This window comes from Octodon degus, unplaced genomic scaffold (genome assembly GCF_000260255.1).
Source record: "Octodon degus isolate 3935 unplaced genomic scaffold, OctDeg1.0 scaffold00091, whole genome shotgun sequence".
Lineage (NCBI taxonomy): Eukaryota > Metazoa > Chordata > Mammalia > Rodentia > Octodontidae > Octodon > Octodon degus.
In genome coordinates this window covers 6465410-6481200 of record NW_004524667.1, presented here as the reverse complement: position 1 = coordinate 6481200, position 15791 = coordinate 6465410, and the positions used below count along the sequence as shown (strand labels likewise).

Here is a 15791-nt window from a genome sequence, read left to right as displayed (position 1 = left end):
AAAAAAAAAAAAGAAATGTACCCAGATTTGAAAGCAGAATACAGAAAGGACAGAAGAAGGGGAAGTGGGTGAAATATCTCATTGATGACTTGAAAAATTACTGATCACATGTTGAGATGGTAATATTTTGACTATTTAGTATTGGGCTCAGTAAAATATATTCCTAAAATTAATTGTACCTATTTTGACTTTAATGTGGCTGCTAGAGTATTGATAACTCATGGTAAATTTCTGTCGTCAGTACTACTCAGAGCAGAAAGGATGATGCATACAAAGGGAGAAATGTTAAATAGTAGTCTTTCTTGGAGAGAATGTGTCTGTGCCAGACATCAGGGGAGTAATACAGAACAGGAAAGTGCACCCTTTGTGACCTGTGTTGTCCTTAAATCAAGAACCTCAGATTTGAAGCCCACATCCCTGTGGTAGAAGGGAAAAGCCTCTTTCATAGTTTGGGTCTACCCTTCTAACCTTCGTGCTCCAAGCATTCTAACCTACTCTCTTACTCTGCCTTTGGTGGCTACAGGGGATTCTTGCTGTTGACAGGAGTTAAGGTGTTTCCTGTGTAGTGAATTAGCAAATATTGAACCATTACTTTAGGGAAAATACTGGATTATGTTGCTGTGAGCTCTGGTCACAACTTTTTACTAAAGTAAAGGACTTGAGTAAAATATAGGGCTTTATATATTTGATTGGAGACATTTAGCATATTGCTGTTTTATAAACAACATTATAACTCCTGCCTGAACAACGCTGATCTAACGTGCAGTTTCTTCATAAGAAACATCACAGCCTTGCCCTTGGAAGCATCTCATGGTACTTCAGAACGTCACTGTGGAACCATTTTAAACAGCAAGAGTGAAAAAAAGGTGCCCTAGATGCACAATGAAAAGGGTACTTGTTTTACAGTATGCGAGCTGGTGAAAACAGTGGCTGCCCGCTCCGATGGGGGAGGATTATTCGTGGCGCACTTAACGTGGGCTAGTATTCTGAGAAATAATACCAGTAATTTTTATGAATCAGGTTCCATGTACTAGGTTATGTACTTTCACACGTTATCTTATTTAGCATGCATCCAAACTTGGGGAATAAATGTTTCCAGATATTACAGACAGGAAAACTAAAGCTCAGAAAAGTTAGGTACCTTTCCCAAGGTTGCACAGGTGGTGACTGGCAAGCATGACACAGTTGCCATCATTATCTGGGGGTTCATTGGCCTCAGGACCAAGTTGGGAGTCTCAACTAGGGCTGCCATTCCCAAAAGGGGTTCCATTCTTGGTGTAAAGGAGTCAGATTACAGCTCACAGGCTGCAGACTGCTGCTCAGGAACACCCTGTGGTTGAATTGACTTCATGTGAAATGACTGACCAGAGCGGTTGAGGTCTCTATGAATTTGTGGAGTGGAGTGGCAAAGGAGCTGTGCCACGGCTGCTGGCTCACCAGCCCCTCACGTGCTTGCTGCATGCCTTTTCTCTCATTGATGGCTTCTTTCACCTTCATCATCTTGTAGGGTCTTGCTTGTGTATCTTTTCAGTTTCTTCTTTCTCTTCCCACTGAACAACTCCCTCTTACGTATCCCTGAGACTGAGAATGTACCTGCCCCAGCCACTCACCCTTGTCGGGGGATGAAGTTGTGTGCCAGCTGTCCTCACCGGCTTCTGAGCAGCCTTAGAGTGGATGCTTGAGTCCAGTGCCAAGAGAAGTCATATGATATGGCCGTGGTGGCTTCTGTGCAAGGAGCCGGATAAAAATGCCTCAGCTTTGTTAGGAGCCAGGGAGATAGCTCAGTAGATTAGCCCTGAGTTCAATCCCTGGTTCCACAAAAAAAAAAAAAAAAAGCCTCAGGACCGCTGCTCATGCCCCCTTAGCAAGGCTTGTGAGCATGGGCCATAAGAGAGGAGAGCAGAATGTGGGCCTCTGTGACATTTACCAAAATCTTTGGGACTCTGAGTCTTCTGTTTCTTCACATCTAAAGCTAGAACTCCAACTTAAATTCTCTGATTCTTGTGCATAGCTTTTACTAGAATTTAGTCTTTCATTTAGGTAACAAGCCAAGATATATGTTTATTAGAATTAACCAGTGTTGAGTTATATATAGTTAGCTATAGAGTTGAAATAGAATTCCTACAATGACCCTTTTGAGTCCCCTACTCCAAATTATTACAACTTGCAGAAGTTGAAAGAAATTATCTAATAAACTTAATTGGAAATATTATTAAAGTATCTGGATCAGGTAAAGTGTGGCAGGGTGTAACAAGTGTAAATTTGAACTAGTTTCTTATTTTGTTTTGTTGAGGCAGTCTCACTAGGTAGTTCAGGCCGACCATGAACTTCCTTTGTAGTCCAGACTGGCCTCGAACCTGCAGAGATCCTCCTGCCTCAGCCTCCTCCTGAATGCTGGGATTATAGGCTTGTACCACATCCAGCTGGAAAGAGTTTCTTACCAGGGGTTAGTGTGACCAGAAGACACCAAAGTAACAGAAGTCAGCACCTGAGACATGAAAACTAGATGGTCACTGGAGCAAAGTTTGGACTGCAGATATAGCAATAAATGGGGACACAGTTGAGTTTGTAGAGGCCTGGAACTTTCCTCTGTGTCCCAGCCACCTAAATTCATTGTAATTTTATGGTTCAGGCAAGTATTGTATCATATTTGCTACTGTTTACAGTTAGTGCCTAGAGGTACAAGTCTAAGGGCTAGATAAGGGCAAAACCACAAACAGTTATGTCACAGTGACAGTGACTCAAAAATAAATTCAGAGAAAAGGTCCATATTTCCTTGATGATTCTAACAGGAAAGAGTAAAAAATCTGATGCTGTCGTAGTATTGGAAGTAATCTGCTTTGGGTTCCTCTGATGGAGTTAGAACTCCAGGGGAGGCCCCCAGTTCACTGCATGTTTGGTGCTGTGTGGTGGTCCCCCCTCATGTTACCGCAGGTCTCCAGAGACAGACATCTCACAGACTGGAAGGATAACATAGACGGTTTGCCTAGACCATTTCTTTGTATCATGATGGCATTTTGAGATATTTATTTACTGGCTTTCATTAGAGAATGTGCAGAACTGAGGAAAGAGTGTGGAATCTGTGGTCAGCATTCTCATTCCTTAACTTAAGAGTTTTGAAAACTCAGACAGCTCAGTAAATATCACTGAATGTGTGTGCTTCTCCATAAAATGGGTGACAATACCTGCTTTATGGAGTTCTGAGTTCTGAAAACTAAATAAAAAATGTAGTGCATACTCCAATATCCACCTTTACTAATTACATGCCACCTAAAATAATATAGATTGAGCAGCTCTACCTCAAAAACCTGAGGTGTTGCAAGATTTCAGAGCATTTTGAATTTTCAAACTAGACATGCTTGACTGGTAAAGTCTATGTAAATATTCCAAAATGTGTCAAACCCTAAAGCCTACATTACTCTCAAGCGTTGATAAGGGGTACTCAACCTTTATTATTTTGTTTTTCAAATTGCATATTTTACCAGTATGGTTGTCTCTTCTCTGTGAAATGTCATTTTCAGCACACCTATTGTTTTCTCACCTATGTATATTTTCTTTCCCTCAGTAACTCAGCACACACACACACACACACACATATCTCTGTGAAGCTGTTAGAATCTTCTGGAGCATGTTTTAATTTTGCTTCTATACTTAAAGTATATAAATAATTTATCATCAAGTCACCTAAGTAGCATGCTAACTCTTACACTTTTAAAAGATATCAATACACACCTATAATATTCAACAACGGAACTTAAAAAAATTGGGATATAACTATGAATGTCCATTTTGTATCTGTGTATTCAAAGTGGTTGGGATAGATATATAGTTGCATTCTCTTAATGCATAGAATGATTTTTTCTAATGGTGTTTGTAAATAGGATCACAAGTCTGCATCTTGTACAGCAATTAACCACTAAGAAGAATATATGCAGTGTATTATTTGTTGAAACTGTACTTTCGATTTGATTTGAAACTGTCTCATTGCTATATGTTTATCAATAAAACTTTGCAAAGGAAAAAAAATAAATAAAAGATATCAAAATATGAGTTAAAATCATGACTTTAAAAAATCATAGGGAAATACTTGAAGTGATGAAACACACACATAAGCAGACGGAGTAGCAGCATGTTGTGTGACCAGCAAACATGACTTGGAATACTGCTTCTACTATGTTGGCTGACTGGCCTTAGACATGTTTCTTGAGGTTTGTTTTTGTTTTGTGTGTGTGTGTGTGTGTGTGTGTGTGTGTGTGTCAGGAAATGATGGTAATGATTACATCATGAAGTTCATAGAGTGAAATTTAAACACAGGTATACTACTGTAACATTGGAAACATTCAGTAACACTACTTTTTGGTGAAATGGCTTTCAACTTGCTTACTTACTTTTCTCATTGCTGAGACAAAATACATGACACCCAATGGTAAAAGAGGGAAAGGGTTATGTAGTTCACAGTTTCTAGAGGTTTCAGTCCATAAGCAGCTGGCTCTTAAGGCAGGGTGGCATGGCAGGGGTGTTGCAGAAAACAGTTGATGGTGCCCACAAGGTAGCAAAAGCAAGAAGGGGGAGAGACAATACTCTTTCTGTCTTTTATACTGTATGCAGACTGCCCACTCAGGACAAGGGTAGCACTCACACCCTTAATCCTAGCCAGAGCATTGCCAAGTCAGTCAGTGAACTGATTAACTAACTACACACCTTTCATCCCAGTGTTACTCCAGATTCAGCCACCTGTGGAATTTGCCTCTGTGTGACAGTAGAGGCTTTGGAGCGACATCTAGACAAAGCCATAACAACCATAGAGCAGTGGCAGCAAATGTGTGATATGCATGCCACAGCTCAGCTAAAAAATTCACCATCACTGCTCTAGGGGACTACAAAAGCAATGTATCCCAAGAATATTGTTTAACTCTTTGTGTGTCAGCCATCCTGATAAGGGAGTAGAACGAAAAAGAAGAAACAAAAGACTTTAATTTCTGCCCTTCAGGGAACTGAAAGTTACAAACAATTATGATATATAATGTTAATGATATAGTTATATATGGGCCTGTTCAAAGACAGGCGGAGGTGGCAACTTTGAGACAGAATCATGAACTGAATTAGAGCCAGAAGAGAGCGATTTGTGGCTTGTCCTGAGTTAAGAGGTAATGAAGTAGATGAGGGACTGTGTTTAGTTTATAGTATTGTTGCAGGCAGAGGAGGCAGAGATGAGCCTGGAGATGTAGGAGCTTGTAAGGAAAGACGAGTGACCTTGGGGATGCACAGGCCTCCTCTAAAAGAGAATAGATCCTATTAAAGAAGAAAACATCATCTAGAGGTGAGGGAGTGTGTGTTAGACGGGTTGTCTGGGTGAGTTATTGGAGACCTGATACTCAAGCAGTAGTGGTGAGCAAAGGCTCAGGGGGGAGACCTGGAACTATTTGAGAGAGTGAGTTAGCTGTATTGATGCTCCAATGAGAATACAGACATCTGAGGAAAGTGTTCAGTAGGATATCTTGTAGGTGGAGCATGCTAGGGGTCAGGAGAAGAAATGAATGAATTCATTTTTTGAGTAGACACCTAGCAGGCAGCTCTACTTTTGAAGTAAAAGCTTTAAGAGGTAAAGCTGAGAAGAAAGATTTTGGGAAACCATGAAGCGAGGTGGTACCACCAAAGGAGCTGTGAGGCAGTTGTGAGTTGGGGGGGGGTTTCCCAAAGTATAAGCCAGCTCGCCTGACTACTCTTCCCTCTACCCTCGACCCCGCCAAATACGACATATCTGTGGAAACCCAGGGGGCGCAAGCCAAGCGCTTGGCCATAAGAGCCCAGCTCATACGAGAGTATCTGCTTCAGTACAACAACCCCAAATGCTGCCGAACATTCATCGAAGATCCTGCTTTGATTCGTTGGACCTATGCAAGATCAGCTAACATCTATCCCAATTTCAGGTCCACTCCCAAAAATTCAACTGGTAGGATTTGTGGGTGGACTTGGGCCCCTCCTCTTTTGGTATTATGTTTTCAAAACTAGTAGGGATAAGAAGGAAAAGCTGATCCAGGAAGGAAAAGTGGAACAATCATATCATATCTCATATTAAATCAGATGACTGTGGTGACTGTGCTTTCTTCCTTAAATAAATCTTCAAAAGGCTGGGCGTAGTGGTGCACACCTGTAATCCCAGCCCTAAGGAGGCTGAGACAGGAGGATTGCTGCCAGTTAGTTTGAGGCCAGCCTGGACTATTAGTGAGTTCAAGGCCAGGCTGAACTACATAGTGAGACTCTGTCTCAAAAAAACAAAAAATAAATAAATCTGTGAATCACCAAAAAAAAAAAAAAAAAAAAAAAAAAGGAGCTGTGAAATAGCAGCTCTTAATTCTGTTGAACGTCTAAATTACCTGGGAAACTTTTAAGAGAAATGCTGATTGTCACACTTTACTTCTGAACTCCCTGACTTAATGGATCTGGAGTAGCACACTGGTTATGTTTTGTTGTTTGGTTGGTTTGGTTTTTGTTGCTTTTCTTTTTCACTTTTTGTTCTAAAAGATATGTAACATTAAATTTAACATTTTACTCTTTTTTAAGTGTGCCAATCAATTACATTAAATATATTCACAGAGTTATGTAATCATTGCTATTGTCCATTTCCAGGATTTCATTACCCTAAATGGAAACGTTCTACCCATGAATGATAACTCACCCTTCCTGATACCCTCTTTTTTGTAAGTCCTGATAACCTCTCCTTTCTATCTCTGTGCATTTGGTTTTAAATATCAAATGTAAGTGGAATCATAGTAACATTTTGTGTCTTTTTTTTTTCATTTATGTTTTCAAAATCTACCCATATTTTAACATGTATCAATATAGTACTTCACTCTATTTTTAAGGGTGAATAATATTCTGTTGTGTATATCAGCATATTCTGTTTGTATTCTATGGGTATCACATTAATTTGAGTTATTTCCACTCCAACACTGCCCTCCCTGCCACCTTGCTCAGGGGATTAAGCCCCAGAACCTCTTGCATGCCATGTAAGTGTACTACCACTAATCTCTCTTCTCCTCAGCTCTTTATTTCTACCTTTTGCCTATTGTGAAAGTGCTTCTTGGATTATAGATATACATATTATTTGTTTGAAACCTTGTCTCAGTTTAATTTGAGTTGTATACTAAAGTAGAATTGCTGGATTTACACAGTAATGAACCTTGTGGGGGCAGTGCTGGGGATCAAATAAGAGCTTCATACTAGCTAGGAAGTGCTCTGGCCCTCAGCTGGAGCCCAGCCCTGTGGTGGTATACTTTTTGAAAGTTCTCCAGCTGGTGTTTAAATGTAAGTAAACAGCTATGGTGAAGAACCTATGGCAGTGATGGTGAACCTTTCAGAGCTTTCACGTGGTACAAAGAGTTCAGTGTGGCACACGTGCAGTGCTGTAGGTTCACCACCACTCAACTTTGATATAAAACAAAGATCCATCAATTTTGAGTTAGTGACTTGGTAGGAAATTATATGTCTTCTGTGTACTTTTATTTTTTAGCTTTGATCCAATTCTCAAAGAAGTTCATAGACCCAAAATTAGTGTTAAGGGTTACTGGAGAGCCTTATTTTAAAATCGGCAAAAGATTTGAATACACATTTCTGCAAAGATGGTATCTAAATAGGCAAATTGGCACGCAAAAAGATGCTTACTGTCATTAATTATTAGGAAAATGTGTATTAAACCCACAAAAGTGGCCATAATTGAAAAAAGGTGGGGGAAGTAGGAAATGCTGGCAAAGATGGCACAAAATTCTAACTGCTGTAGCTTGATGGTAGAGCATAAAAGTAATGTAGTTACTCTGGAAATCAGTTTGACAGCTCTTCAAAATTACAAACCTAGAGTACCTGTATGATACAAGTCTATTCCTTGGTATATGTCAAGGAGAATTAAAATCATTTATTTGTGTAAAAATGTGTACATAGTCAACTGTGGTAGCCTGTAATCCCAGCATTCAGGAGGCTGAGGCAGGAAGATCACTATGAGTTCAAGGCCCATCTGGGCTACATAGTTAGAGACAAGCCTGAATTACAGAGCAAGATACAAATAAATACATAAATACACACAAAGATTCTATGGTTGTATTATTGATAGCAGCCAAAAAAAAGTTCAGTGTCCATCAACTAATTAATGGATAAAAAAAGTGTGCTATATCTATGATAATTGGATATTTGGCTATGATTGCTCAACTCTGAAAGCATTATACTAATTAAAACAAATGAGACAAAAAAGGTAATTGTGACTGCATTGATATAAAATGTCCAGATCGGGCAAATCCACAGACAGAAAGGAGAATAGTGGTTGCCAAGGCTGGGAAGAATGAGTGGAAAGTAATTACATAATAAGTATGGGGTTTCTCTTTTGATGTGATGAAAGTGTTCTGGAATTAGGATGATAGTTGCACAACTCTGTGAATAGATTTGAAACACTTTTTTTTTTTTTTCTCAGAACCGGGGATTGAACTCGGGCCCTTGCACTTGCCAGGGAAGCACTTATTCTACTGAGCCATCTCCCTTGCCCCTTTGAAACACTTTTAAAGTGCATTAGAAGAGTGAATTTCAGCCAGGAGTGGTGGTGCATGGTTGTGATCCCAGCCTTCTGGGAAGCAGAGGCAGGAAGGTTACAAGTGCTAGCCTAGCCTTCACAGTTTAGCAAGAGACTGTCTCGAGGGGAGGGATGGGGCGGGGCATTGGAAATGTTGGTTAGTGTGAAGGGCTTTATTTGGGTCCTAGTCCTGAGTGGGGTGAATTTTTATAACATGTGAATCAGTATCAGTAAAGCTGCTAAAAATAAATTTAAGAACAAAGATGACTGAGAAGGCAGCTCCCTTGATTGGGCCAAGGTGGAGGTCTAGACTACTCCACAATGGGAGAAGATCCCATAAAAGTGGATAAGGCACCATTATGGTTTGTATCTGGGTGTCCCCTACCCTAGTTTTGTGTGTTCAAAGATGGGCTTGTAGAAGGTGACTGGATTACTGGGGCTGCATAGCTGACTCTGCTGTTAGGAGGTGGGACTAGGAGCATGTACAGCATCTCCTCCCTTCACGCTGATTCCCTCTGCTGTGACTTTCCTGTACCACATGCCAACCATACAAGGACTAAAACATGAACCAAAATAAACTCCTCCTTTAACTTGTTCAAAGCAGGTGTTGAGTCCCAGTGACAAGAAAGTGACTAAGACGGGTAGAAAAGAATAGAAGAAGGACTTATGGAGTGCTATGTACTGGAAGCCACAGATAAAAAAAAATCAGAGAAAAATGATAGGGAACTTCAGGGATATGATGGTGCATGTGACAGCACAGCGGAAGGACATGAGCATAGAGTGCCAAAGTCTGTAGGCTTGGCATACAGATTCATAAAGGACAAAGGGGCAGATGAAATGGAAGAAAGGTAACTGCTTTGGATTATAGAGTTAGTGGGAGGGAACTGAAATAGACTACAGGTCTGAATTCTCTTATTTGAATCTCCAAATTCAATAAACCCTGAAAATGGAAATATTTTGTAACTCATTTGGCCTGAACTGATGGATGTAAGATTATTTATAATTATTTTTGCCACTTAGTGTTAATATTCATTCATACATATAATGTCCAAGTAATATTGAATTTAATTATGGAAATGTTTCTATGCACTCTGAAATTATTATGAGATATGTGCATTCTATGAATCATCTTTCTAAAATTGATATACAAGTTTTAAATCAGTTGGTCTCACTTGTTTGAGGTAAGAGATTGCAGACCTTTTAGGACAAGTACAACTGCAAAGCAAAGGTGAGACAGTGGTAGCTAGAGAAGGATTCAGATTCAGGGGGCCTTTTTAAAAACAATATTAAATCACCTGAGTATGTTTGTAGGTCAGAGAGAAAGAAGCTGAAAGTGTAGGATAGAAATGCCCGACTGTCACAGCAAGGCCTCAGATGGTGAGGAAGGGACTGGAAAGTAGGCTTGGAGTTGTGTTTACAGAAAGAAGGATTATGCATCCTCTGAGACACCAGAATTAGTGTTGAAGACAGTGGTAAATAGGAGGAAGAGAGGTTAGGAAAATCAAAAGTTATAAAAACTGGAAATCTTTTAGGAAGAAAGAAATTGCTGAACCTGGAACAGTACGGGATTGGATGGCAGGACTGTGCCTCAAGAGTTGCACAAACTGCCTGCGGTCTGGTGATCCTCTGCTCTAGAGCTGAGAACCGTCAGCATCAGTACTATGGATCCTCTCTTAGGGATCAGGGAGCTTGGGATGAAGTTATGCAGTATGAGCCTGTGAGAGAGGTGTGGCTGGGAGCTGAGAGTGCTGGAGGTGAGGTATGGAAGAAGGGAGGTGAGAAAACAGCAAGGGGCACAATCCTCTGTGCACAAAGACCCACTGGAGAAAGATGGCAAGAAAGCCAGGCTTCTAGCTTCTACGAGGCTGGGCAATAGATGGCCTTCTAATGGGAATAACTGGAGCAATAACAAGATTCAGGGTATGATTATAGGCAGTGTGGCTGAAGTGAAATTGAGGTGAACTTTGTTGGAGTGGAGACAAACAACGACCTGTGAGAATGGTAACCAACTCAGTCACATAGGCTTTTATATCACTTTGGCTGCTGACTAGATTTGGACTAGAAAGGAAGAACTAATCAGATGCCAGAATTTTTAGTAAGCATGCGGAGATTTAAGTAGCGTGTTGGTAAGGTTTCAGAATGTCCTGTGACCCAGGTAGAGAGAAGACTTTTCAAAGAAGCAGAGATGTTTATAATGTTGGCCTTATAGCTGCCATGAGGGATGAGAAAGGTGTGACCCCAGACAGCCACCACTTCTGTAGGACTGAACTGTAATGGAAGTGGTAGCCTGTCAGGACAGTCAAAAGGGACTTGCGAACACATGTTCTGTTGACAGCAGGACTGCTGTTTCAACCCATGCCTTTGTTTTTCCAGTAGCTTCATGCCCTGTAGTTCCAAGTGCCACTCATCCAGTCATTGCTAGGCTAGGCAGGCTTAGCTGATCTCCCATCCCAGGGAGTTCTGTTGTAGTTGCTCTAGGGTAAAGCCTGAAGCCTGAAATCCCAGTACATGTATACATGGTTTCCTGTTATTTTCTAACTATATTGGCCGAGAACTCCTAGGCTCGAGCAATCCTTCAGTCTTCTCACTTTAGCCTACAGGGTGCTGGAATACAGATGTGCTTCAGCCCTCTGGCAAATTTCTGTTTTAAAGCTCCTTGGTGATTCATTAGTACCCAGAATTGGAGGGAGCCACAGTGGAAACTGTATTTTGCTGTCATCTCCACAACAGTATGGTATCAAAATGCCTCGTTAACACTGTTGTATCTATAACATAATCCTGACTCCACATTCTTCTAGCAGAGTAAAAATGGAATGCTGAAAGTATTTTATAGATGTTCAGTTACTAGTGGTCAGTTTAAAATTTACTAAACTGTGCAGGAGGCTTGTGTTACTTTTATTAAGCAAAAGAAAATAAAAATTATATTTGCAATGTAATTCCTAAATACTTGCAGACTGCACTTTTCTGTTGATCAGTTTTTCCATGTTATCAGCATCAAGCTGAATAGCTTGTGGATTTTGTTGTAGTTTTCTAAGTGGCTTTTTGTTTGTAATGATCACCTTATTGAAATTAAACTCAGCTTTATTGCAATTAAATTCAGCTTTCCAAAGTTCAGCGGTATTTCATTCATTCACAAGAGGTACAGCCTTTATCAAATTTCAGAACTCTTTCACCAACCCTGAAAGAAACCCTATGCTTGATAGCACTGAGTCACCATCCTGCCCCCCCAGCCACCAATCTCCGTTCATTTTCTATGGATTTGCTTATTCTGAACATTTCGTATAAATGCAGTCATACCAGATGTGCCTTTTGCAGTGTCTTACTAACTCTCCTTCAGCGTCTCCTTCCCACACTACCAGAAATGTCCCTTGTGCCACAGCCATGCTAATCTCTGTAGCATAACTGTGATTTCAACACCTCCAGTTCAAAATTTTTCATTGTTACCATGGTTTATTAAATAATATGAACTTTAGCATTCAAGATTTTCAGGTGCTGCATAGCAATTATGTAACTAAACATCAGGTAACGAAATGAATTGATTAAAACCTCTTCTGCTTTATTCTTTTTCTCCCTTACACTGGAAGGTAATTGTATGAGTTTGTCCAGTTTCAGGTCACTGATGAAATAATGAAATCTCTGTCTCTGTCTCTGTCTCTATCTCTCTTTGTCTCTCTTTGTCTCTCTTTGTCTGTCTCTCTCTCTCTCTCTCTCTCTCTCTCTCTCTCTCTCTCTCTCTCTCTCTCTCTTTGTCTCTCTCTCTCAAATCTAGGGCAGTGACTTTTCAACTGCAGTGGGATCAAAATACTTCATTCAGATGCCTGCTCCAGAGCTGGGGTGCCTTTCTGGAAATTCCTTAGTGACTCTGAGGAGTAGTTTTAGGACTGTCCTGGGTTAGGCAGCATGTAGCAGCACCGGAGTCAGGGAGCTGCTGGCAGTAGAGGCCAAAGGATCAAGACTCCAGCGCCTCTAGCCCAGCCTAGGGACTCCACAGGAGTATACTATGTGCACACCACCAGGGCATCCCTACTTCAGGAAATTCTGTCCGTTCTCCGCAGCCCCACCCAGGAGTTGCCGAATGCCAGAGGAAGTAATTTCCCCCTCATTAGCACTTTGTCCTTTCCTTATATACTGTCTTCTGTGTCAGTTCCCTACTTGTATTTTCTTTCATCTTGTTTTCTGACATCACATTGTTTCTTCCTCAGTGATTGTATTCACAGAGAGCAGTAATGTGCCCCTAAACAGCTATTCCACGATTATCATTATGTTTGACTAATAGAAGGAAATACAGTGGTACTGCAGTTCATGAATTCAGTTCTCTGCATGATTCTGGTCACAAACCAAGCTAGATGAAAAATAAAGCAAATTTCCTCATAAAGGGTCTGGTGAGATGGCTCAGTGGTCTAAAGCACCTGCTTAGAACAAGCTTAGCAAAGCACAGCGACTGCGGTTCAATCCCCCAGCACCACATGCCAGCCAGCCCCGCCCCCTGGTGGGCTGAGCTGGCCACACAGATAGATAGATAGATAGATAGATAGATAGATAGATAGATAGATAGATAAAAATTTCCTCATAAAAGGTCAACATTTAACCTCACCATTGAATTTGATTTGTTTTTGTTTTTTTGTGGTACCGAGGATCGAACTTGGAATCTTGCAATTGCCAAACAGGCACTTTGGCCACTGAGCTATCTCCTGGCCCTTGATTTGGTTCTTGTCCAACTCTTGTCTGTGACCAGAATCGTGGAAAGCATCAAGTTTGTGAACCAAGGTACCACTGTAAATCAAAATAGATTTTTTAAGTTAAAACCCTGTAATTTGGGTTATATTTTTAGTATTATAGAAGATGTTATTTATTAGAAATTCAACTTTCTGAAACATGCTGTGCAAATGTGGTTTTGTTCTGAGTCATAAGTATAGTCACTGCGCTTGATCCTGAAACTTGACCAAAAACACTGTGCATATTATGAACACATACTCAAAGTGCTCCTGTCCCTTTGATGTCAGAACCAGACAGAGAGAGTATAATATAGCTGTCTCTGTGCTGTCAGGCAGTTATCTTAATTTTCTTAAAGTTTTTTTGCATGCTTACTACTTGCCAATTGTGGCTAAAGAAGGTACAGCACTCTTAAAAATCTTTATCCATAGGTGCCAGCTTTGTAAAACAATTATTTTTGGTTTTTCAGTGCAAAAATTTGTTAGGACAGGAAAATAGGTGGAGAGCAGCAGATAAAGTAGGAGTTTCTTTTCATCTTCTTCCACTTCTAGGCCACTCTTATTTAGTCTGTTAAAATACTATTTGTAATACACTTCGAGCTCATTTGGACCTAAATTTGTATTAACTACCTAAAGGCAAATAAGTTATTCTTGGATCCAGTTATATTTTTATTCCACAAAGCGTAATAATTCGCCATCTGCAACTCATCTGGGCTACCTTGTCCTCTGCACGGAGTTCCCTAAAACTGCACGGCTTTCTGTGCTCCGACTCTGAAGCCAGAGAACTGTGGTCTATTGTACAGTCCCAGTAACAGCAATATGATTCTACTTCTGCTGACAGCTATTTGTGACTGTGCTGGAAAGGTTTTGTTACTAAGAGTCCCATCAGTATGAAGAGAAAACAAAGTTCCTAAAGACTGTCGAATATAGTAACGAGTCTTAGCAGTTCCCATCTTACATGAAAGAACTGAGGATAGATTTGAGATATCCAAGTTACAGTGTAGTTATAAGTGTATATCTTTTGATTTACCAGAGAAAATAATTTGCACTTTAAATATCATTGCTAATATTCAGTAAAATAATGAGATTTTGTTTCTCATTCATTTTAGACAGTATTCTTTCTGAAAATATGCCTGAGAACAATTTGTATACTTACAATTTGCATTCCAAGGAGGTGGTTCTTTGTAAGAACCCCTGGTTGATTTGCTTGAATTTTCATTTTTCCTAGCAACACAACCGCTTTCCTTCCTTTCTTCCCTCCTCACTCTCCTATTCTCTGGTTATATTCTTATTATAACTTCATAAAAGTGTAAATATGCTAATGAAAAAAAAATTGGAACATACAAAAATGAAATTACATGAGTCCCACATGGTGGTGCATACCTGTAATCCCACACTCGGGAGGCTGACGCAGGAGGATCGCAGCAAGTTCAAAGCCAGCCTAGATTACATAAGTGAGACTTTGTCTTTAAATGTGTGTGTGTGTGTGTGTGTGTGTAGTATGTATTTATAAATATATGTATATGTATTTAGTGACTTTGTTGGAAATGTTTTGAGATATATATAGATATATGGATATATAGATACCATCAAAATAATTTAGCTCTAAAATTTCGATGACTTCTCATTTGTAGTTTTCCTCTTAAGCTATATTCATCCATACCTTAGGTCAGTCACAGTGGGCCTTTTAGAGACAAAGTATTCAGATTGCAATCCAAAACCTACTGAATTACAAAGTACCAACACTGCAGTTAAACCTGAATACTGAGGTTTTAGTTTAAATAAAAACAAGTCATACATTAAAATCTTTTTGTCTATAGTATCTATAGGATTTATAGATACTTAGGCTTTTTAAAGAGTCTTAAGGTGAAGATTTTTATTCTTTCCTCTCATTTATTAATGGATGTGCTGCACACATACCAATTTCTGTCATTTGACTTCGAGTTCTAGTTTTCATGGAAACAATGTTTTAAAGCTCATTTGTAATCAGTTACATGACACTGAATTAAATTAGGTAATTAAAATAACAAGTACAACTGGCATAAACAGGCTTGGGAGTAAGAATGTGGCTTGTAGTGGGCACACAATGTCCCTGCCTGGTGCAGAAGCATGGGGTGTTCTAGCGCTGCTTATCAGCCTACTACTCAGAGCACGGTGCATCAGGCCATGATTCCCAAGAGGGAATAAAGACCACGGTGCTCTTCCAATCAGTCAGTCCAACAAAGGCCAGAATTTACACAAAACTAAACTTAGGGGAGAGTTTATTCAGCCATTCAACAAACATTACTGGAGCTTATGTTCCAAGCATGGTTCTAGCTACTAGAGAATATAGCACTGAACAAAGTAGACCAAATCTCTGACACTTATGCTATTATGGGAAAGCAGTGGTGGGAGAGGTCATAAAATGTTTACTATATCAGAAATTAAGCTCTTCAACGAGGTGGCCGAGCGGCAGACGCAGACATGCAGATCTTTGTGAAGACCCTGACGGGCAAGACCATCACCCTCGAGGTTGAGCCCAG

At 40.1% G+C, this 15791-nt stretch overlaps 1 protein-coding gene and 1 pseudogene across 5 annotated transcripts in view; both read left to right on the top strand.

Annotated features, from left to right (window-relative positions):
* The window catches only part of Ncoa2 (nuclear receptor coactivator 2), a 375936-nt gene that overhangs the window by 242805 nt on the left and 117340 nt on the right, over positions 1-15791 (top strand). The gene's annotated exons all lie outside the window — the stretch shown is intronic.
* LOC101587991 lies at positions 876-6204 on the top strand (annotated as a pseudogene).